The sequence below is a fragment of the Sphaeramia orbicularis genome, chromosome 16, assembly GCF_902148855.1.
Source record: "Sphaeramia orbicularis chromosome 16, fSphaOr1.1, whole genome shotgun sequence".
NCBI lineage: Eukaryota > Metazoa > Chordata > Actinopteri > Kurtiformes > Apogonidae > Sphaeramia > Sphaeramia orbicularis.
This window is the reverse complement of record NC_043972.1, coordinates 45992924-46016901: the sequence shown is the minus strand read 5'-3', so window position 1 is coordinate 46016901 and position 23978 is coordinate 45992924. Positions and strand designations below refer to the sequence as shown.

Here is a 23978-nt window from a genome sequence, read left to right as displayed (position 1 = left end):
TACTGAAAAAATATTTTTCTTTAGTTTTCTCTGTTTTGGATATAATAACTTCCAACTTTAATCTGAGCTTTAATTAGCATCTACATACTCAGTACATTAAATATAGGAAAATACTTGATTTTCACCAAAAAATACAAAATATAGAGTATAATATTAGAGTAAATGGTGATAAATCACTTAAGAAAGGGTAAAAATAGAGAAAAATTCATTTGGAACAGTCACACAAGCAGCACTGGGTCTTTAAAGGTTAAGGAAGTACAAGTCACACTACACTTTAATGAAGGCTGACATGTTTACCACCTACTCAAGGGATAAATATCACTGACGTGAAATGAAAGCAACCTCTTTTGTTTTCCACAACACACAAGTTTTTCACAGTCTCTGAACCATGAGTATGTGAAAATGATACTTGTGCAAAGCCCTGGTATCCCGTGACATGAAAATTGCTGTAATAGTCAGTAATCTTCCATGAGAATATGGTGCATACAGTATGATAAGGAGTTCGGCCAACCTAGTAGACATACATTTCACATTTCAGAGATGCTGACCACTGCATTTTTACAGAATAGATGCTACACATGCCTCCACAGTGTTCTGAGAAAAAAGTAGAGCAAGCGAATATGATGGTGTACAGATGCTAATCACTGTTTGATAACCATAATAAAGATAAAGCATCATCCTGTGACAAATTCTGATTTGCATCCATACAATGTCATGGGTAAAAGTGGTTTGATTATTGAGTATATTTTGTCATTAAATAGGTAAATAAATATAGCAAAAAGACAAGTTATCATATTGTTTGTTGTGTTTATATAGAGCACTTTGAAGTTCTGGAGTAGGTCCTTCATGAAGATCACAGACAACCAAGTCTGTAACAAAATTAATTATCTGTCCATAACAGAACCATGTCAGGTTCAACACGCAGCTGCAGTAAAGAACAAGTCTGCCACAGTATCCCAGTAGAATATCTCAGTCATATATAGCTATGTTTAGGATTTTCTATATTCAAACATTCTATACTGAAACATACTGAAACATTTTTATTCACTACCGTCCAATAAAAGCAGTCATTTTCTAGGAAAAACAAGCTATCTAGCTTCACACTGAATTCCACAATTCTCCAAACAAACAAGAGCTTGCGATGTGACCTCTTTCTAAAGTCCACTCAGATACACTATCAATATCTGAACTGAAAGAGAGAAGAGAAATGCATTCAGGAGTAAAGTCCACACTTTAATGTTAACACTGTGGTTTCTAGAATGCAATGACCAAACAGTTAAATAAACACAATTCACTGATGAGACCAGAGGGAGCAAAAGAAGAAAAAAGAGAGAGGAAAATCAGCAGACAAAGAAAAAGAGGGTAAAGTTGAACATGAGCGTGAGATCAAAGAAGACCCAAGAATAAATCGCAGTTTTGTGCCCAAAATAATTGAACATGATTGCAGGGGAGGGGAGCGCCTCTGGAGAATAAGATAGCAGCGAGGGAATAAAGGAGGTGCAGTTAAATGTCAATGTCAAGTGTGTGTGTGTTTGGTAATGACGACTGAGACGTAACACAAGACATAAGCCTCAATGCAAACACTGATACTAGAGGACTCACTGTATTAGTCTGTAATGCTAATTATCAGCCACAGTTCAGTAATAACTAGCAACAGCTGACTCACCAAAACACACACACACTGCAGTCATGGATGTTCAATACCACAACAGCAAGAATGGGGAAAAATGCTGTCATATTATCTTACAATGTGCTTATCTCAGCAAAAATGTATCCTTCACTCTTTTTTTTTTTTTTTTTTTTTACACATCAGAGGCCTTATTGTGATGTTTCAACAATGTTTATTGCACCTCATGGTGTTCTGAGGTTTGTTACAGGCCTCAGAGCTCACACCCATCACTGTGTTTTATACACTCCTGTTGGATGGACAGATCTTTTTACACGCAGACTGAAACACTGGTATTCTTTTATTTATAAGTGTATGTCAGGTCTGCCTCCATCATAGTTACTGGTCTACATCCTGTTGGATTGACTTTAATAATTACAGTCTCCAGTTTCAGGATCTGTTATATCTACATGTTCAAAAAGTCAGAACAGAACTGGGAAAGAAAGCTTTTAAATGTTCTGGTTCCACTGCCTGGAACAACCTACAGAAGGAGATAAAACTGAAGGAACTGGTCTCATTGAAAGTTATTCTGAATGAATGGGAACAGGGTAAATATGGATGTAGATGTTTTTCTCACTGATTGAATCAGGTTCTGCTTTGAGATGCTTTTAAGGAACATTGTTATATATGTTTAGTACCTTTTAAATTACTGATGGTGTTTCATAAATATGTTATTAGTTTAGTGTTTCGTGTATGGTTTTAGTGTGGATGTATGGATGAAATCTCTATAATCTGTAACTTCTGCTGCTGCTGCCTTGGCCAGGCCACTGTTGAGTCTTTTTCCTGGTAAAAAACAGGTTAGATTAAAAAAAAAAAAAAAAAAAAAAAAAGAAAAAAAAGAAAAAGGCTATGCGGCTCACACATATTTAGTCTTAAAAATTGTAATACTATATACAGTTTGTGACAGGCTGGACTTCCAACACCTTTATTGCACTGACCAAAGGGGTAATTTCCTGTTCATGAGAACTGAACTGGGGGTGAGTCCACATGGTTTGTGTTTTCAATAAGTTTGTTTTAAATTAGTTTTTCTCATCTCAATATGTACACTTACATTTTTCAGAGGCTTTGTTGATTTAATGGTAAGTCTTTTATCAGTGCTTGTAGCACACGCAAAAGGCTTTTTTTTTTCTATGGAAGTGGCTACTGACACAGTACTGTGGCACGAAATACCAGTTTGTCTATTACCACAGAGCCAGTCAGCGCCCTCATTATATCATGTGTAGACTGGCAGAAATTTAGCTCAGTAGGTAACGCTTCAGATTGCCATGTGGAAGACTTGGGTTCAATTCCCAGTAAATCCGAGGTAAATCCGACACTGAAATAAATCAGCCACTGGGACAACGTTCAGAGTGCAGAATTCAGAGCACAGCACTCAATACACTGAACTAGAGCTGCACAATATATTGTTTGAGCATCGTCATCGCGATTTACGTGTGCGCAATAGTCACCTCGCCAATCCTGCGATGTAGGAGGCAAATGAACTCAACGTGTTCTCATCTAATTTCAAGGGTATGTGACACACACTGCACACAGTGACCCACCAATCACAATCGTTCTTAATCAGTTTGGAGTCAGTCACTGGTAACAATATTGAAAAATGAGCAACGAACAAGAGAAAATCACCATAACGAACACTTGGTGCCAAAAAGAAAAGCAACTTCAGTTATCTGGAATTATTTCAGCTACAAGAAAGATGATATTGAAATGCGTGTTCTGTGTTGATAGTGCCTTGCACCTGTTGTCACAACAAGAGGTAACACAACTAATTAGTTTGACCATTTATGTCAGCACCACACAACTATTACATACTCCTGAGTATTTTTTCATATGGCAATATATGTCGCAGGGTTAAAAAAAAATTGCTATGTCAGTTTTTTCCAATATTGTGCTGCCCTACGCTGAACTGACACAGAACTGAGAAGTCACATGGCACACCACTCCATCTACCATGTAGCTTCGCCCACCTTCTCTAGCCTCAATCTCACTGACTGCACAGAGCAAAGAACACCATAAAACAACATATAGAGCATTTAGAACAATGATTCCTATTCTATACTATCACTAATTTGTCATTTCTTCCATCAATTGTCACAGTACTGTGGTAGCAAAATGCACAAAAGAATGCACTGAAGTATACGCCATATGTCACCACAGTACTGTGGCAACGAGAGGCTGATGAGTTCATGGAACAGCATCCATGATTGGCTCAAATGCTAACATTTGATTGGCTCTGTGACAAGAGACAAACTCATATTTTGTGCCACAGTACTGTGGCAGTAGCCACTGCCTTTTTTTTTTTTAATTTGTGATCATATTTAACAGGCAACCTCAAGTCATGTCCCATGATGTTTCCAGTTCAATATCTGGTTGGACAGCGACCTTTCTGTGCAGAGTTTGCATGTTTCTCCTGTACCATGTAGATTTCCTATGTGTCCTCTGGTATCAAAAACATGCATGATGGGTTAATTCTCTTGTCAGTGTCCTTTACCAAGGAACTGGTTACCTCCACCAGGAGGTATTGTGATCGCTTTGCTTTGTGTGTGTGTTTGTTTGTTTGTAAGCAAGATAACTCAAAAAGTTATGGATGGATTTTCATTAAATTTTCAGGAAATGTTGATACTGGCACAAGGAAGAAATGATGAAATTTTAGTGGCGGTGGTGGTGTGTGTGTGTGTGTGTGTGTGTGTGTGTGTGTGTGTGTGGGTGTGTGTGTGTGTGTGTGTGTGTGTGTGTGTGTGTGTGTGTGTGTGTGTGTGGTGTTGGTGGGGGGGGGGGGGGGGGGGCAGAACTGTCTTGGCGGAGGTCTGCGCTCTCCAAGTGCTTTTCTTGTTTAGAGCTGGAGTTAGTCCCTGGGCACTTTGAGAGGCAGCCCAGTGTACCTCTGTGTGTACATACTAGGATGGTTTGAATGTAGAGGTTGAGACAATTAATGTGAACTGGGAAATTGTTTAGGAACTGCTACTGAAGCTGAGGTATTGGTCTCAAACCTTTTCATAGGCAGATTTTAACATTTGACTCAATATATACTAGCAAACATCATTTTAATCTCTGTGCCTCTGCTTTATGGTCTATTTACTGTTTGTTGATCATAAAGATGGAAATCCCATTACATAAAGCAAAGGATAACTGGTTAACAGGTCACACACAGATTTAACCAGAAGATTTCATTAGCAGGCATGTTGTTTGTTATTTGAAGATAAAACACCCAGACTCAATAATCACTTATAAATTAGAGCACATCCAAATTAAATAAATACATTATTAGGTTAACAGTATCCAAAACAGGTGGTGTTACAGTCCTGTCTGATGTTTGCATGATGACACCTCCCTTCTTTTACGTGCATGTGAACATGTATCTATTAAGTGTTTTAAAGTTAGCATGCCATGTCATAATGGGAAAAATGTGAGCATAACATGGAAATGTCTCGGATCTTTAGGGAAAATATTGGAATTGACCAGATTTCTCTTATACTGTAGATGGTGTCAGTAAAATTACCAAAGTATAATTTTCTTTTTTTTCTACCTACATTTTCCAAGTTTATTCTTCATTTTTGTTCAAAGCCTGGATGCACCATCATCCAGTGGTGTCTAGACTATTAAACAAATGCTGAGCTACATCAACAGAATTATAGTTGATGACACACAGGAGCACTTTAGAAATGACCTTGTCCCCTTTCTGACCCCCACCCATAGATGAGTGGCTAAAAAGGAAAAGTGGGCCTAAGCACAGAGTACACAAAACCATAAAGTCAACACTGACAACAGCTATATTCCACCAGCAACATACAGAACAAAAGAGTGGAGACAGTGGCATGCTCCATGTGGGTGTGACTGCTGATTACAGCCCGTCACTATGCATTCAATGTGACGGCACTATAGCAAAAACATGTCGCATGAAGCAAAACTGCTCTGCTGAGAGGAGGGGGCAGCACACAATGCTGAATTAATCCACTGAGGCCGGACTCGGGTCACATGGAGATGGAACAACAGGTAGCTCTGATTGATGGAGATGCAAAAAGGATTATGTTAGTTGTTATGTTATTGTAAAATATCTCTAATACAGCAGTTTACATTCATAAACACAGGTGGGGGGAAATTAAAACACCAGAAAATACAAGGGATGCACCATCGCACAAGCCTTGTGACTGTCACAAGTCATAAGTCATGAGGATAATCACTGATTTGCAGTGGTTGACAAATGTCTGTTGTGTTTTATTAAAGTACTGATAGCATTTGTACTGATACACTATAATTAAAACATAGTGTAGACAAGAACATGTCTGTTTATTTTAATAATCTTTCCCTCGCAAAGAAGGGGAATCACTGTGGTCATAAACTCAGTGTCACCCTGCACTTAAATGTCATTTTGCACCTTCATCATACTGAACATTACTGTTCATTTTGCACCTTACGGTTAAATAACAGATATGTATGTATGTATGTATTTATTTATTTATTTATTTATTAATCCAGGTCTATTTTTATACTTTTAATTTATTATGTATGGTGCGTTGGCACTTGTGTTCTATTTTTTTTTTTTTTTCTGTTATGCTACTGCACTATAATTTCCCAGTTAAAACTAACACTTAGCATAAAGCCAGTAGCTGATGGGATGAAATAGCTGATTATTCAGCTCATTTCATCCCATTCCTACCGCAGAATTTATAATTTATGACCCAGTTGCTGCGGAAATATACAATCACTTTACGGCAACTAGTACTTAAACACTAATGAAAATCTCCTAAATGTTACATTTGACCTGTAATGCTAAAGAGTAAAATATAATCTTTGACTTTATACCTTTAATGAATTAGCAAATAATAGAAAAGTGGCCAAAGTGAATGGAAAGTAGACTGACCCAGATATACAAGTACTCTGGGTTACTTTGAACTACTCATGTAAACACAGAGCTAACGCTGAATGTGTGGGCAGAGGCAGAATTTCCAATATGGCAAGATATGATCTCACCAAAAATATATTTTACTTCATCAAATAAAAGTTTTACTAAGCAGAAACAGCTCTTTGCCTTTTTGCAGACCTTAATGAGACCGAAGTCTGAAAGTCACTTTACCTGACATGTCATGGGAAGTTTTACTGACTCACATTGTTTTGGAGAATTAAAAGGTTGTGAAAGCAGTCACGGTCACCACAACATCCTTAAACTGCATCAGACCGTGGCCTACTGAACAGTTTCTGCATTTCACTGGGCAGAGAACCAGAAACAGATTATAAGTGACAACAACATGATTCTGCACTCACTGTATGCTTGTCTGTCATCTGCACAAGGCAGGATACTGAAACCAACCATTATGCCATGTGAACTAGTACGACAAGTCATATATTCTTCATGAGCCACAATTACAGGCTGTGGCTTCAATCAAATAGAGCAGTAAAAACTCTGTATTCAATAGCAGCCTTGACTTCATCACATTACTATCATATGCGCACAATGTTTCCACAGAAGATAAGTTATTTTCTGTCTCTTTGTTCTCATAATGGAAACAGAAAAGCACAACAGAAGTCACACTTTTGCTTTTCTTTCACTGAGATCTGCTTGGACACAAAAAGAAAGTACTGATCCTCAGGTCCCTCATTTCAGATGAGTGAAGTTAATTAGTTAACCCATAAAGACCCAAACAACCACCAACAACCACAAGTATCTACTGATCTAAACTGTTTTATAACTGTTGGTCCATTAATCCTATTAACACATGTAAATAATTGGTGTAAAATACAGTTTGTCGTCTTTTCATGGTCATCAGATGTGGCCCACTGGGACATTCAGAGGCTCCATAGCGAACGTGGAAAAACCGTCATCTTCTACAACACTGATTCACCAGTAAATCCCATGGAGTTGGATTAATGACAGTGGATGGATACACTTGTTTAATGATATATTTTGTTGAGAAAAGTCTATTTCTTCAGTTTCCTCTTTTTCTGATACAACAAACTTTACAATCAACTTGAATAAGAGCTGTAATGAACATCTACACGCTCAGTGAATAAAATATAGGAAAATACATGATTTTCACTAAATCAATGCAATACACAAAGGATAATATTACAATAAATGGTTACAAATCACTTCAGAAAGGTTAAATTTAGAGGAAAAAATCAGATGGGAACTGCCACAAAAGTAGCACCAGGTCTTCATGGGTTAAAATGTATGTAAGTTGGTGTTGGTTTCTATTGGATTGTGGAAACCAAAGCTGCAGTGGCTGTTCCTCTATATTCAAATTATGCTGATGCTGGTGTACAGGGTGGGGAAGCAAAATTTACAAAGAGCATTTAGTTGTTCTTTCTCAGCAGGCACTATGTCAATTGTTTTGAAACCAAACATATATTGATGTCATAATCATACCTAACACTATTATCCATACCTTTTCAGAAACTTTTGCCCATATGAATAATCAGGAAAGCAAACGTCAAAGAGTGTGTGATTTGCTGAATGCACTCGTCACACCAAAGGAGATTTCAAAAATAGTTGGAGTGTCCATAAAGACTGTTTATAATGGAAAGAAGAGAATGACTATGAGCAAAACTATTACGAGAAAGTCAGGAAGATACTATTAAAGAAGAATGGGAGAAGTTGTCACCCGAATATTTGAGGAACACTTGCGCAAGTTTCAGGAAGCGTGTGAAGGCAGTTATTGAGAAAGAAGGAGGACACATACAATAAAAACATTTTCTATTATGTAAATTTTCTTGTGGCAAATAAATTGTCATGACTTTCAATAAACTAATTGGTCATACACTTTCAATCCCTGCCTCAAAATATTGTAAATTTTGCTTCCCCACCCTGTAGTTAATATATACGTGCCTTGGGACTAGAAGTGCACAACGTCATTTGACAGATTTAATGCTCTGGACTCTCCAGTATTGACCTTTGGACCTGCCTCATGTGGCTCCTGCTGGCTCGGCGCCGAGGAGCAGGAAACTGTCGTCACAGTCCAAGTCTCTGAGAAGGAAAAGCAGGTGAGAGGAGTTTTGGCTCCAACCCAGCTGTCAATATGGGACTGAGAAAAAGTGACAAATCCTGCCCAACACCTGGGTGACAACACATACAAGCAAAACTACCAATGCAGTGTATAAGCAACCTGCGACACAAGCCTATACATTCTAACCCAAGTATTTGACTTAAGAACAGACATTCTGTTGTGGTGCATTCTTGCGGAAAATTGGCTAAAGAGGTGATGTGAGTCAATAAAGGTTTGCTGAGACTACAATGGCAGCTTTATGCTGCAGAACATTTTTCAGCAATCCTAAATCATAAATGGTATGGGAGGGTAGGCTGAAACATTCATACTCTAACTATGTTAGACAAATGCCACACCAGTTAAAGTTGGCATGCATTTTACTGAGCCCTTTAGAGAACTAATTGTAGTCTTTACTTACATTTAAAATTGCATTTAGTGGCTTATCAATGACTTCAACCACTTGAGGAGGCCGATGTTTGTAAAAAAAAAAAAAAAAAGAAAAAAAAAAAAAAGAAAAATTAAATATTAATATATTAAAAATATTTCAAGTATTTCAAGTAGGGCTCTAACTTTTTTTTAATCAATTAATCAAATGATTATTTGGTTTCTAAAAAGTGTTTCTCAAAGATGATGTCCTCAAATCTGTTGTTTGGTTCATGTCACAAAGATACTCACTTTAATGTAACTGTGAAACATATTCAAACCTTTTATCAATTATCAAAACTGGTGAGAAATCAACACAATAACTCACAATGAATTATTCTTTGCAGCTCTGTTTCTTTGCACCTGCAGAAGATTTAATTGTACTGGAAATTCAAGCAGGTGCGTTTCCATATTAGGGCATGATGCCTTGAAAACATTTGGCAGGAAATCAATCTCAAAGTGATGACTCAGTTTAAGAGTTTTTCAGTTGTCCCTCAAAATGAAAGCTTCTATGTGAAGAGAATTCAAGCACTGTTGGAAGAAGCATGTGGACCTCAAATGGGACTATGTCGAGAAAAAGCTCTCACGTCCTTAAGGTGCGTTCCATTTCAACTGGGGAGTCAGAGTATCTAGCTCTGCCAAAATTAGTATTTCTGTCACATTAAGTCTAATTAACTTCCTCAACCCAAGCTGCAAAATTAAAAGGAAGGTGCTTTGTTTATCAACAGTAGTGAAGCAACTAGTAAATACTGGCACATCTTGAGGCTCATTAAATCAGTTGTACCAATAATTCTGTCAAACTTCTGTTGACATGTGCCACAGAACTTGTATAATGAAACAAAGTGTTGCTGCCCTGACGACAAAAGGGACTGATATTGGTTTTCCAGCTTATTATACTGGAACAAGATTGATGTAATTTTCAGCTCTGAGTTCTAAGGTAAACAGAACACAGCATTATGCAAAACCTTGCATGGACTGGTTTCATAATGGTTCAGAATTGTTAAACTAGTACTAATGTGATCTTCACACTCTTAAGCAGACACTTTTTAATTTACCAAAAGAAGCATCAACAATTTAAGAAATATCACTAGAAGATAAACAATTCAGCATTAAAACATCTAAAACTGACAAGACGAATGTTAAATTTTGTTGACTAGCAGGTTTTACTTGGCCACCTGTCACTTAGAGATGTGTGAAATTTGCATTTGAGAAGTACATCTTCATGCTGACATCATAGTTGAATCAGAGCCAGTGAATGTTCACATCTTGACTTGCAGAAGGAGTCGTGTTTTGTTTTTTCAGTGTTTATGCACTTACATGAATCACACAGACACTGGTGCTGACACTGGTACAGAGAGTAGTCTGTTTTTTAAAGCACTTTATATGTTAAAGGGAGTACAGACTTGGGTCACTGTATCATCTGATTTTTTTTTTTTTTTTAAGTAGCCATGTGTAATAAAAATGCAATGTATTCTCAGTTTTCTACATCATTACATGACTACCACAGACTTACATGCATGAGGAATGTCCACATTGAATGAAATTATGAGGCCAGTGAAGATTGACATCTCTACCACCCATCAATAGCATTACTTCCTCATCTGCATTTATTATTTACTGAACTGACATTAAGTGAACACATGCCAATGAATGTAATCTGAATAAACCTGGAATACGTTAACTGTCATTAAACAAGTCGCCTGAGGTGAAACAGTGCTAAAAACAACAACTCCCACGATCCCCTGCTACTTCATGACATCCACTGTGCTACTGTTGTGTTTGGTACTATTTTGACAGACCAGTGACTAAATTCACTGTGTTTCATGAGAAATACTCTCCAAACACAAACAACGGCTAAAATAATTCCCTTCAATTTAATTCATAAAATGTGCACAAGTATGAATCAAATCAGGAGCAATTTAATATAATATAAAATTAAGTAAACCAAGTATAAAGCTGACCAGAATTTTATTACCAGCTTTCAGAGCTTTGACATGTAGCCCTATGAGGCTCAAATGACCAGAATACAATGCTGCCATGAAGCATTAAAGACTGTGAATCAGCATCTTGACCCACACATAGTTTTTCCTCAATATTTGGGTAGATCCTTTAACCAATAAACACCCCCTTCTGTTGGATAGATGACAACAGACACTATAGGAAATGTATGGGAGTAACAGAAGCAGATTGTAAGAAAAAAATGAATGGATAATTTTTGGAATATTGACTATTGTATAGAAATACATGAGTTTTTAGACATGGGCCTACATAGTTATAAATGAAAAGATGAAGGATTATAATGTGAGAAATCACACAGACGTCTGAGCCTGTTACTGACTGTAACTCCTCACATCAGTGCACAGATTCCTTTGGCCTGAGTAAATCCCCGAGAATTGTGATGCAAGAAAGAAACATCCATTAATGACAGCCTTGGACGAAGGGCTCAGACACAGATTTGTTCAATGTCGGGCAAAACAAGGCGTGTTTTGTTTTTTTTGGTTTTTTTTCCTGCATATCTTATACATGTGTGTGTGTTTGTGAGACCCAACTCCCTAGACAGTAAACCCCTCCCAACTCAAGGCAATCTTTCCTCAGTCATCCCCACTCCCACCCACTCTGTTTACCCTGTATGTGCTGATGGAGGGATAAAAGGCGAGATATCCCAGGGTCACTGTAAACAAAGTAGGAATTTGTGTAAACGGAGGTAACTGTCATGGGACAAAGCATCAGAGAGTTCAGACTTTCACAGATAAGAAATGAATAATCTCACTACATCACATCTGTTTGGAGGATAATTGTAAAATATGAAACATAATTGAGGATAAACCAGCGAGCAGTGGGTGACAGAAAAAAAGGCAGTATATTGCTTGACCACATCAATCATGAAGACATCCACAGGTGTGTTGTTAAAGGTTCAAACAGAGCAGACTAATGTTAGCTAGTTGCATAAACACTTACTACAACTACACGAGACCAACTTGTCTCATTAGAGAAGTCTGGCTGTTACAACAGGAACAAGCCGCGAATGAGGAACCATTTCAGCTGACAAGAAAAGCGAATTCATAGAAACAAATACCTGAAAATCGTGGTCCAGATAGCTGCAGCTCCTCCGGTTCATAACATACTAGCAAAAGCCGGCGGACGGTGAAGGAAACACGGACACCAAAACTAGCTAAAAGTCACTTTAGCTATCTAACTTTGAACGCGCTTTCACTCTCTGACAAGTTATCACACAAGTCCACGGAGAGTCTCCTGTGAACCCGGAGCCGGTGTCACCCTGCTCTTGTTGCTTTTATCTCCACCTGACTGGATTCAGTGCCCTTCCAGGAGAATAAACTTCCATCTGAGTGTGTTTGTGGAGCTGTTGTTATTGAGCTGCTGTCGGCGTCAACAGGTGAGGCTCAACTGTAAGCACGCGGACGGAGGCGGCGCGCGGGGGGGGGGCCCACGGAACTAGCTTCAGTCAGAGCTGCTGCTGTCAGTGGGGTGTTTTGAATGCGTGGAAAACACCTTGTTCCCCTGAGACAGACTTGAACTTCGCAGTAGTAGAGAAGTGGGACAGTCCGGTGCTAGTCCTGGGCTGAAGTGGGCTTTCTATTCTGGGAACTGACGGAGGCTCTGTCTAAACACTGAAGTCTGCAGAAATAACCCTTTATGAGACTAAGCACAGACTAAACCCTGGAGGAACACAAGAAGTAACCCTTTATGAGACTAAACCCAGGAGGTCCACAAGAAGTAACCCTTTATGAGACTAAACCCAGGAGGTCCACAAGAAGTAACCCTTTATGAGACTAAACCCAGGAGGTACACAAGAAGTAACCCTTTATGAGACTAAACCCAGGAGGTCCACAAGAAGTAACCCTTTATGAGACTAAACCCTGGAGGAACACAAGAAATAACCCTTTATGAGACTAAACCCAGGAGGTACACAAGAAGTAACCCTTTATGAGACTAAACCCAGGAGGTCCACAAGAAGTAACCCTTTATGAGACTAAACCCAGGAGGTACACAAGAAGTAACCCTTTATGAGACTAAACCCAGGAGGTCCACAAGAAGTAACCCTTTATGAGACTAAACCCAGGAGGTACACAAGAAGTAACCCTTTATGAGACTAAACCCAGGAGGTCCACAAGAAGTAACCCTTTATGAGACTAAACCCAGGAGGAACACAAGAAGTAACCCTTTATGAGACTAAACCCAGGAGGAACACAAGAAGTAACCCTTTATGAGACTAAACCCAGGAGGTACACAAGAAGTAACCCTTTATGAGACTAAGCACAGGAGGTACACAAGTATGCCCCAGGAGCTCTGCTTTTATTTACACATTGTGTTCAGATTGTCCTCAGGAAACTACACACAGGCAGATTATTTCTACATTCCTCCACTGGCTCCCACTTTGTTCACCAGTTCACTGTCACTGTGTACTTCATTAGATTACATTAGAGTACAGTAAAGTAGATTAGAGTAGAGTAAATTAGAGTAGAGTAGAGTAAATTACAGTAGAGTAGGTTAGAGTACAGTAGATTAGAGAAGAGTAAATTAGAGTACAGTAGACTAAATTAGAGTTAAGTAAATTAGAGTAGAGTAGATTAGAGTGAATTAGAGTACAGTAGAGTAGATTAGAGTAGAGTAAATTAGAGTACAGTAGAGTAAATTAGGGTAGAGTAAATTAGAGTACAGTAGTAGAGTAGATTAGAGTAGAGTAATTTAGAGTAGAGTAAATTAGAGTACAGTAGAGTAGAGTAAATTAGAGTAGAGTAGATTAGATTAGAGTACAGCAGAGTAAATTAGAGTATAGTAGAGTAGAGTAGAGTAGATAGAACTTTATGGATCCCTTGGGCAGAGCCCTCAGAAAATTAATGTTCCAAAAGCAGCACAACACGGAATACAGACCTGATCAAAATCTTAAGACCAGTTGAAAAATAGCTAGAATTTACCTTTTGCACATTTGGATCTTAATGAGGTTTTAAGTAGAGCTACAATGTACAAAAGCAAGAAGGGGGAGTGAGACAAAAAGCACTTTGAAAAAGTAATTTATTGAAAACAAGTAAACTGAAATAGGCTGTTTATTAGCTGATCAAAAGTTTAAGACCACAGGCTATAAAAGCCAAAATCTGCTCAAAATTCTCATTTTCTGTCGGGCATTCACACGGTCATGCCCTCCTGATGGCTAAAGCTAAGAAGCTTTCTCTTCTTGAACGTGGTCGGATCGTCGAGCTGCATAAGCAAGGCCTCTCGCAGCGTGCCATTGCTGCTGAGGTTGGACGCAGTAAGACAGTCATTCTACATTTTTGGACAGATCCTGAGCATTATGGAACAAAAAAGTCAAGTGGTAGACCCAAAAAAATTACACCTGCGCTGAGCCGGAGGATCCGATTGACTGTCCGTCAAGACACAGGGTGGTCCTCCACCCAAATTAAGGCCCTTACTGGTGCCGACTGCAGCGCAATAACCATCAGACGGCATCTGCGGGAAAAGGGTTTCAAAAACAAAAAACGAATTCAAAGACCTCGTCTCCTACAACGCCACAAAACTGCCCGTTTAGACTTTGCCAGGGAGCATCAAACATGGGACATTGAAAGGTGGAAAAAAGTTTTATTCTCTGATGAGAAAAATTTTAACCTTGACGGTCCAGATGGCTTCCAACGTTACTGGCATGACAAGGAGATCCCACCTGAGATGTTTTCTACCCGGCACAGTGGAGGGGGGTCCATCATGATCTGGGGTGCTTTTTCATTCAGTGGAACACTGGAGCTTCAGGTGGTGCAGGGTCGTCAAACGGCGGCTGGTTACGTGCAGATGTTGCAGCGGGCATCCCTCATGACTGAGGGCCCTCGTCTGTGTGGTAACAGCTGGGTTTAAAAACAGGACAACGCTGCAGTTCACAAAGCTCGCTGGACCAAGGACTTGTTCAGGGAGAATAACATCACTCTTTTGGACCATCCCACATGTTCCCCTGATTTAAATCCCATAGAGAACATTTGGATGGATGGCAAGGGAAGTTTATAAAAATGGCCATCAGTTCCAGACAGTTGAAGCCCTTCGTGAAGCCATCTTCACCACTTGGAGCAATGTTCCCACCAGCCTCCTGGAAACACTCGCATCAAGCATGCCCAAACGAATTTTTGAAGTGATTAACAAGAACGGTGGAGCTACTCATTACTGAGTCCTACTGAGAAAATTTTTTGTTCTGGTTTGGAGAGTTTTTTGTAATTTTCTGAGCGATGGTCTTAAACTTTTGATCAGCTGAGAAACAGCCTATTTCAGTTTACTTGTTGTTTTCAATAAATTACTTTTTCAAAGTGCTTTTTTTCTCACTCCCCCTTCTTGCTTTTGTATATCGTAGCTCTATTTAAAACCTCATTAAGATCCAAATGTGCAAAAGGTAAATTCTAGCTATTTTTCAACTGGTCTTAAGATTTTGATCAGGTCTGTATATACACATAAGAAATATTACCAGACAAAAAGGAAAGATAATCGTAACAAGAATAGCTATTAAAACAAAAGGGGTAAAAAAAAAAAAAACAAGAAATAGGGAATTGTACATTAAAAAGTATGAGTGGAAATAAATAATAAAATAGTAATAATAACAGATAGTAATAATAAAAAGAAATAATCTATTATATTGGGCGACACAGTGGTGCAGTGGTTAGCACTCGTGCCTCACAGCAAGAAGGTCCTGGGTTCGATTCCAACACCAGTCGAGGGAGGGTGGGACCTTTCTGTGTGGAGTTTGCATGTTCTCCCCGTGTCTGCGTGGGTTCTCTCCGGGTACTCCGGCTTCCTCCCACCATCCAAAGACATGCACTAATAGGTTAATTGGTTAATCTAAATTGCCCATAGGTGTGAATGTGAGAGTGATTGTTTGTCTCTGTATGTTCAGCCCTGCGATGAACTGGCGACTTGTCCAGGGTGTACCCCGCCTTTGCCCCTATGTAGCTGGGATAGGCTCCAAGCGACCCCTGTGACCCTAGTGAGAATAAAGTGGGTTCGGAAAATGAATGAATGAATCTATTATATTATAATATGTACAGTATGTGTGCATGTACAGGGTGGGGAAGCAAAATTTACAATATTTTGAGGTAGGGATTGAAAGACCGTGTATGACCAATTAGTTTATTGAAAGTCATGACAATTTATTTGCCACAAGAAAATTTACATAATACAAAATGTTTTTATTCTATGTGTCCTCCTTCTTTCTCAATAACTGCCTTCACACACTTCCTGAAACTTGCGCAAGTGTTCCTCAAATATTCGGATGACAACTTCTCCCATTCTTCTTTAATAGTATCTTCCAGACTTTCTCCTAATAGTTTTGCTCATAGTCATTCTCTTCTTTCCATTATAAACAGTCTTTATGGACACTCCAACTATTTTTGAAATCTCCTTTGGTGTGACGAGTGCATTCAGCAAATCACACACTCTTTGACGTTTGCTTTCCTGATTACTCATATGGGCAAAAGTTTCTGAAAAGGTATGGATAATAGTGTTAGGTATGATTATGACATCAATATATGTTTGGTATCAAAGCAATTGACGTAGTGCCTGCTGAGAAAAAACAACTAAATGTTCATTGTAAATTTTGCTTCCCCACCCTGTATGTATATAAATATATATATACACACACACACACACACACAGTATATATGGTTTAATCATGGTAATACATCGTACAATTACTTCAGCAGTGCTCAACAACAAGGTAAATTTTGGTAAAAATTTTTAGCTACCTTGGTTTTGGTAAAATTTAGCTACCAAACTGGCCCGCCAAAGGGTCCAATCTGGCCCGCAGGATGAATGTGTGCAAAAAATGACACTGAAGATATATTAACAATCAAGTGTGTCAAACTCATTTTAGTTCCAGACTCCAAATTTCAACAATATAGTTTTCTACCTTTACAGACCCACTGTGATCTACATATAACCCACATATATAAATTATAAGTTGAGGCATAATGTTGTTAAAATGGCACTTACTTTTCTTAAAAAATGTCAGGTTTTTCAGGTTATTTACATTTTTGTGAAAGGATAGATTATAGATGTAAAAACTTTCAGAACTTAAATTAATTTTTTTGCCCTTAAACAAAGAGAAACATTTGCAGATCTTGTTATTTATATCTTCTGCTATTATTTTAGTGGTCCAGCCTACTTGAAATCAAATTGGGCTGAACTAAAATGAGTCTGACACCCCTGAAGGAGAGTGTTAAAAGTTCTCTGGACAGCGATGCTTCAAACATTAGATGGTCCTACAGAATATGAGGATATAGATCATCATATTACACAACAGTATATAAAATAGTACAAATGAACTCAACATTAAACATGCACAGCACAAAATGCAGTCATATATAAATGCAGGAAAACCAATTTAAAAAAATATCTGATATAACAGTAAAACACAGACAGGGAACATTTTATAGCACAGTAAGTAATCTGACTTTTCATACTTTAGCGACATTTTGATGAAACATTGATGTCCTCAGTACTCAGTCTATTGATCTGAATGCAAAGCTCTTCTTGTAGTGGAGTGTTTCCACTGTGGGTATTAGTCTATCAGTATATTACTGAGGTAAAGGAGGTGACACAATGTGGTGAAACAGGTGTATCAAATTCAGAAGCTCATAAATGTGTCGTTCATGTCACTCAAACAGGTACAGAAACTCTGCAGAGATGTCAGGCAAACGCAATCTGCACGTCGTCGATTTAATTAGACAATAAAGTTATACGCCCAAGGTTTAACCACCAGTGTGGAAACTGAAAGAAAACAAAACCTAAATATTACAATGGGAGCCTTTTCCTCTTGTAATATTTTGGAGAAATAAATGTTGAGAGTAAACGTCTGATATAATAAAATAGTAAAGAACAACTACATGAGTAGTGTAGACTTAACAAAAGCACAGAGACTAAAATGTATATGTATAATCAAATACTTTCATGACTTTCAATTTTTGTCTAATTACACTGGTCTACAGTTTTTTAGAAATGATCTGCCTCAGAGATTGAATGTGCTAAGTGTTACGTTAAAATTAATTGGAAAACAAATGACAAAAGTGCTGGTTTGCTGATGTTTTCAGGGTATATGATAAAGTGTTATTACACATATAGACTGGTTTATGTACATTTATACATTAGATTTATAAATCTTCCACTAGATAGAACCTGTAAAGTGAATGTCTTGTAATGTGCAGACAGCGTTTTGAAGTAGATCTGGTAGCTCTGAGATAAATATTCCTTTCTCTCATTAATTCGCGAATTTCACATTTTGACCCAAGACTGTATCTTGAAAACTTCAGCCAACCAGCATTTTTGACTGGATTTTTCTTTATCCGTGTCTCACACTTGGTAAAATTTCACTACTTTTATTCTAGAAGCATTTTACTTTTAGACCAGTATTATCATGAATAAGGGACTTACAACTAAAATCCAAAGACCATTTCATCCACACATTTTCCCCTTTACATTTAATCGTCTGTAACTTCTCAGTTATCTTTGGAAATAATAATCCATGTGCAGATTTTGAAGTATTTTTCATATATTTTACATAGATAGGGAGGATCATTACTCATTTTAACCCATAAAGACCCAAACAACCACCAGTGACCAAAATCTTTTACTGATCTAAAATGTTACATAACCGTTGATCCACTAATCCTATCAATACATGTAAATAATTGGTGTAAAATACAGTTTGTCATCTTTTCATGGTCATCAGATATGACCCATTTGGACATTCAGAGGCTCTGTAGTTATCATGGAAACACCATCATCTTCTGCAACATTGATTCATCAGTAAAACTCATGGAGTTGGATCAATGACAGTGGATGGACACACTGGGTTTATGTTCAGTTATTGATATCTTTGCTAAAAAGTCAATTTGATTTTTTTTCCTTCTGTTTTTGATACAATAACCCTCAACTTTAATCTGAGCTGTTATGGACATGTACATGATCAGTAAATAAAATGTAGGAAAATACATGATTTACACTGAAAAGTGCAAAACACAGAGGATAATATATGAATAAGTGGAGATATATCACTTAAGAAAAGTTACATAGAGAGAAAAAATAATTTAGCAATTGCCACAAAAGTAGCACTAGGTCATTATCTGTTCATTAGAAATACAAAAATAACAAAACTATACATTTTTTCTGTGAAATTCTTAAAATATTTTCATTGGCAATCACCTAAATGTGCCCATAGGTAGTTTGTTTAACTAATATTACCCCACCCCCCCGAAGGGGAGGCAAGGGGTATTTTTTTGTTTGTTTGTTTTGGTTTGTTTCTTTGTTTGTTAACACTTTAGCAGCAAAACTGTTGGTTGAATTCCTACCAAATTAGATTTATAGATTGCCAATGATGCATAATAGATGTGGTTACATTTTGGGAAAAGTAGGTCAAAGTTGAAATTTTTTACGAATGTTTTACATCTTTTTTCTTCTCCCATCTATATTATAAAAGCCGAGTGACCTCTTTATACGTGTGTGTGTGTGTGTGTGTATGTGTACACACAAAATCATACAAAATCCAGAAAGAGCTGACTGCTGCTTTTCAGCATACTTATGTATTTTTGGTCAAGAAACAGACTAGCGAAAATGGCAAGTTGATAGGACCAATATTTTGGGAGATATTAGTAATTTTGGAATACATTAGCCTTACAGTCATGTTGCTGTACTGACAATGCTTTGGCGTTTGAGTCCTGGACAAGTGTGGTACAGCATGCATCAATACACAACAGCATAAAAACGACCACATCTAGAACTCATGGATCCCCAAAGGTCAGAGAGCTAGTTATAATAGTATCATTTTGCTTTTTCTTCTTCTGTACGACACTGTTTTAATTGTACAGCTCTCTTATGTTTTTAATCTATTCCTGCATTTTTCTTTCATTTTTGGTTTTTCCCTTGTAAGTCACTTTGGAAAAAAGCGTCTGCCAAATGCATAAATGTAAACAAGAAAAGCACTCGGAGAGCGCAGACTTCCGCCAAGACAGATCTGTGCCCCCCCGAACACCACCAAAATTTAATCATTTCTTCCTTGTGCCAGTATCAACATTTCCTGAAAATTTCCTGAAAATCCGTCCATAACTTTTTGAGTTATCCTGCTAACAAACAAACAAACAAGCAAACACACAAAGCAAAGCGATCACAATAGCTCCTGGTGGAGGTAATAAATGTAAATGTAATGTGTGAAATTTCACGTCTATAAAAACATCAATTTTGTTTCAATTTACTTCAAACTTGGCACATATATAGAGGCTATTGATATGCTGACATCAGCACATGCATAGACATGTTGACATCAGCTGGATCGACACCATAGTAAGATACAATACATGCAAGGGGCGGGGTTTGTTATATACACTTATTTCAAAGCACACACTTATCGTAAACACATTTTCATTCGTTCGTTCATTCATTCATTTATTTGTTTTGAGCAGTAGAAAAAATTTTACATTTTTTGTGTACAAGGAACTAATATATATTACTAATATATTAATAAATACAGATGATCAAGACAATATAGCAATTGTCATGTACACTAGTAATAACAAAATAAATTCAATATGTACTGCTCAAAAATTGTCATTGTCACTGTCATTGCAAAATTACAACAAACTACTACATGTTAGGACATCCTTTCCCTCATGCTGTTGCTGATCACCACCCATTATTTGTTTTCAACTCAACTGAATATAGTACGAAAGTAGAGGTAATTACATTTTTTCCCCCAGAAATATTATAGTAATTAATTTTTGGCTCAAAAATCAAACAAACTACCAGATGATGGACTCATATATGAGACACAGAATACCTTGAAGTAAGTTGTTATTTATTTTTCATGTCCCTAAAATTCTCACAATCACCTTCTTACAAATCTCATGACTGTATGTGCACATGCAAAGTGCTTGAAGTGCATTGAATGCAGTAAAAACCCTATGGTTGTTCTTACAACAGTCTTATAATAATCCCAGAAGAGATTAAAATACCATAAAGTATTAGACAGTGGGAATATACAATGCAGTGCCACAACAATGTGCATTCCTGTAAATGTCAATAACAGAACACATACATGCACATGACCTTATAGGAGACAGTGTCATTACATGTAAGTCATATATAATATATAAATCACTACCGAGTCAATGTAAGTGTTTTCTTTAACCCATAAAGACTACTTTTGTGACAATTCCCAAATGAATTTTTCTCTCGATTTAATCTTTCTTAAGTGTTTATCTCCATTTCTCGTAATATTATCCTCTCCATTTTGCTTTTTTCAGTGAAAATCAGCTATATTCCTATATTTAATTTACTGATCATGTACTTTAACTCATAAAGACCCAACAGCCACCAGCAACCAAAGCCATCTACTGATCTAAAATGTTACATAACTGCTGATCCACTAATCTTATCAATACATGTAAATAATTGGTGTAAAATACAGTTTGTCATCTTTTCATGGTCATCAGATATGACCCATTTGGACATTTAGAGGCTCCGTAATTACCATGGAAACACCGTCATCTTCTACAACACTGATTCACCAGTAAAACCCATGGAGTTGGATCAATGACAGTGGATGGAGACACTTGGTTTATGTTTAGTTAATGATAAATTTTGTTGAAAAAGTCACATTTTCTTCATTTATCTCTGTGTCTGATATGACAGTCAACTTCAGTATGTGCTTTTATGAACATCTACAGGATCAGTGAATTAAACGTAGGAAAATACCTGATTTTTATTGAAAAAACACAAAATTCAGAGGATAATATTATAATCAATGGTGATAAATCACTTAAGAAAGGTTAAATATTGAGGAAAAATTCATTTGGGAACTGATATAAAAGTAGCACTGGGTCTTCATGGGTTAAACATCATGCTGAGATTACATTTGAGGGTTATTATTTGGACTGATTGGATTTATGAAAGTGAGGACAAATGTGAAATCCAATATAAGCGGTGTGTCAGATGAGAAGGATGGCCAAAAAAATTGCTTATGTCTCTGGCCTATTCCTTTTTTTGTTTTTTGTGTTTATTGTGGTTGTTGTACTGTGTACGGTAATTACTGTATAAACCAAAAATAAACCATTCATTCATTCATTCATTCATATTATACCAAAATCAGAGAATTTTTTTTTTTAAAAAGTGACTTTTTCAATAAAGTATATCATTAAATGAACATAAATCCTGTGTCTCCATCCACTGTCATTGATCCAACTCCATGGGTTTTACTGGTGAATTAGTGTTGTAGAAGATGACGGTGTTTCCACGGTAACTATAGAGTTTCTGAATGTTCAGATGGGTCATATCTGATGACCATGAAAAGACGACAAACTGTATTTTACACCAATTATTTACATGTATTGATAAAATTAGTGGGTCAATGGTTATGGAACATTTTTGATCACTTGTTAGAAAAATGTAGCATTAGGCCATTAGACTATATCCTGTAAATACCAGGTGTCCAGAGCACAAGTCATGAATGGGTTATGATGACATAGTTTGCAAGAATGCCCGGACATATCCACTCAGGATATTTCTACCAGTTCTTTGCTATCTGCTTGTTTTGTTCTAGTTTGGGACCAAAACGTACTTGTTGTCCATCCAGTTTGGGACCAGAGCGGGCTGCTGCCCTTGAGGAGATCAGGCCATAGTGTAGGTGGGAGAAGAGTACAAACGCAGTCACTGAACCCATGCATCATCGTGTTTTGAAAACCTAAGTCAATGGTGAACTTGATCAACGTCATTATATTTGTACACTTGGTCCAATGGTTGTAATATTCATGTTCTTTTATAAGATCTTACACTTCCTGTTGTTAGTCAGTCAACTGCTGCATCTCACTGTATGTACTTGACTCCACACAAGTAAAATCTTCTGATTCCAGAATCCAGTGACTCCTTCTTTTGTCTCAGCGTGTATCACAGAATTTTTCTATCATCACTAGATGGTTTTGGTCACCGGTGGCTGTTTGGGTCTTTATGAGTTAAAGTACATAATCAGTAAATTAAATATCGGAAAATAGCTGATTTTCACTGAAAAAATGCAAAAAGGAGAGGATAATATTATGATAAATGGAGATGAAACACTTGAGAAAGGTTAAATTGAGAGAAAAATTAATTTGGGAATTGTCACAAAAGTAGCACTGGGTCTTAATGGGTTAAAGAAAACACTTACATCGACTCAGTAGTGACTTGTTTCCACATTTCATTTCATTTTTTTTTCATTTGTTTGTTTATTTTGAGCATTTATAGAATACAAGCAAATTCAAAATTCAAAAAAAAAACAAAAACAAAAAAAAAAAACATTTATTCTCAAAAAGGAGTGGGAAGAAGAAAAATGTATTTAATCCCACCCCCATTCACTACAGAGCCTCTGAACGTCCAAATGGGTCATATCTGATGACCATGAAAAGATGACAAACTGTATTTTACACCAATTATTTACATGTATTGATAGGATTAGTGGATCAGTAGTGATTACCTTGTTAAATCAGTACATGGTTTTAGTCACTGGTAGATATTTGGGCCTGTATGAGTTAAAACCTAGAATTCAGAAGCTACTCTCATCACGCCGAGGTCTTTATCGCCTCGACGGGCCTCTTTACAGCTCTTTCTGAATGAGCCGATAGTGTAATAGATTTTCTCTCCAGTGACATGTGGCCGGTGTGAGAGAGAATGGGCAGCAGGCTCACGGTGGTGCAGTGTAAGTGGGTGTAGAGGGGCAGAATTAAAGAGGGGTTGGCAGATGGGTGACACAGAAGAGTGGGTGAAAGGACAGCTGGCACCTTCGCTTCCCAGCAGCAGGAAAAAAAAAAACAGGATAAAGAGACTAGAACCATTTCACGCCCGGGCCAATAAAGCAACATAACTTCAGCTTGACACTCACACACACCCTGCTTTGAGTGAACAACAAT

General features: G+C 37.4%; 1 protein-coding gene across 1 annotated transcript in view; it reads right to left on the bottom strand.

Annotated features, from left to right (window-relative positions):
- phldb3 (pleckstrin homology-like domain, family B, member 3) overlaps window positions 1-12632 on the bottom strand; it is a 59920-nt gene extending 47288 nt beyond the window's left edge. The window contains exon 1 of the mRNA XM_030159320.1: window positions 12143-12632. The gene's annotated coding sequence lies outside the window, so the exon portion shown is untranslated. The remainder of the gene's footprint in view (window positions 1-12142) is intronic.
- Window positions 12633-23978: the final 11346 nt, after the last annotated feature.